The sequence below is a fragment of the Aplysia californica genome, unplaced genomic scaffold (genome assembly GCF_000002075.1).
Source record: "Aplysia californica isolate F4 #8 unplaced genomic scaffold, AplCal3.0 scaffold00116, whole genome shotgun sequence".
Classification (NCBI taxonomy): domain Eukaryota; kingdom Metazoa; phylum Mollusca; class Gastropoda; order Aplysiida; family Aplysiidae; genus Aplysia; species Aplysia californica.
Window position 1 is genome coordinate 1,017,165 of NW_004797386.1, and position 1,336 is coordinate 1,018,500.

Sequence of the window (1,336 nt, forward strand, 5' to 3'; positions counted from 1 at the left end):
GTCTGTCTGTCTGTCTGTCTGTCTCTCTCTCTCCCTCTCTCTCTTTGTCTCTCTCTCTCTCTCGTTTCTCTCTCTCTCTGTCTCTCTCTCTCTTTCTCTGTCTCTGTCTCTCTCTCTCTCTCTCTCTCTCTCTCTCTCTCTCTCTCTCTCTCTTTGTAGCGATAACTAACATCCCTGTGTGTCTGTTTGTGTGTCCGTATGTTTGTATGTTCAGGAAAAGATTAAGGGGGTTGCAGCTTTAGCTGTACTACCTGTAGTTATAATTAATATTTGTGCGTTTTTCTGTTTGTCTGTCTGTGTGTCTGTTTGTGTGTCTGTCTGTGTGTCTGTCTGTGTGTCTGTCTGTGTGTCTGTCTGTGTGTCTGTCTGTATGTATGTCCAGAAAAAGATAAAGGTGGTAGCAGTATTAGCTGTCGTGGCGCTAGCTATGCCATAACTATTGTGTGTTTATTTGTGTGTCTGTCTGTATGTACGTCCATGAAAAGATGAAGGTGGAAGCAGTATTAGCTAACGTGGCGCCAGCTATTAATAATATGTCGATGTGTTTGTTTGTGTGTTTGCGTGTATGGCCATGGAAAAAATGAAGTTTGTTTCAGTGTGTTTTAGCAGTGGTGACACTAGCTATAATATAATTATCAGTGTGCTCGTCTGTGTGTCTGTCTGTGTGTATGTTCAGGTAAAAATGAAGGTGGTTGCAATATTGGCTGTGGTGGCTCTAGTTATGATATAATCATCTGTGTGTTTGTTTGTGTGTGGGTCTGTGTGTGATTCCATGAAAAGATGAAGTTTGTTTCAGTTTTAGTTTGTGGTGGTACCAGCTTTAACATAATTATGTGTGTGTTTTTCGGTGCGTTTGTCTGTCTGTCTGTCTGTCTGTGTGTATGTCCAAGTAAAAATGAAGGTGATTGCAATATTGGCTGTGGGTAGCACTAGGTAGAGCTAAAAGTATGTCTGTGTGTCTGTCTGTGTGTTTGACTGTGTGTATAGCCCTGAAAAGGTGAAGGTGGTAGCAATATTAGCAGACCTGTAACTAATGATATGTCTATGTATGTGTGTTTGTCTGTGTGTCTGTGTGTGATTCCAAGAAAAGATGGAAGTGGTTTCAGTTATAACTGTGGTGGCACTGGCTATAATATGATTATATCTGTTTGTTTGTTTGTGTGTTTGTCTCTGCGTCTAGGAAAATATGAAGGTGGTAGCAATATTAGCTGTGGTGGCATTCGTCACAGTCCAAGCCGACTTCGTGGCTTACCTCAAGGAGATACAGACTCACAGAAGCTTCCAGGTAAATTAATGTGTGACGGTGAGTGTGAGTGTGTGTGTGTGTGGGGGGGGG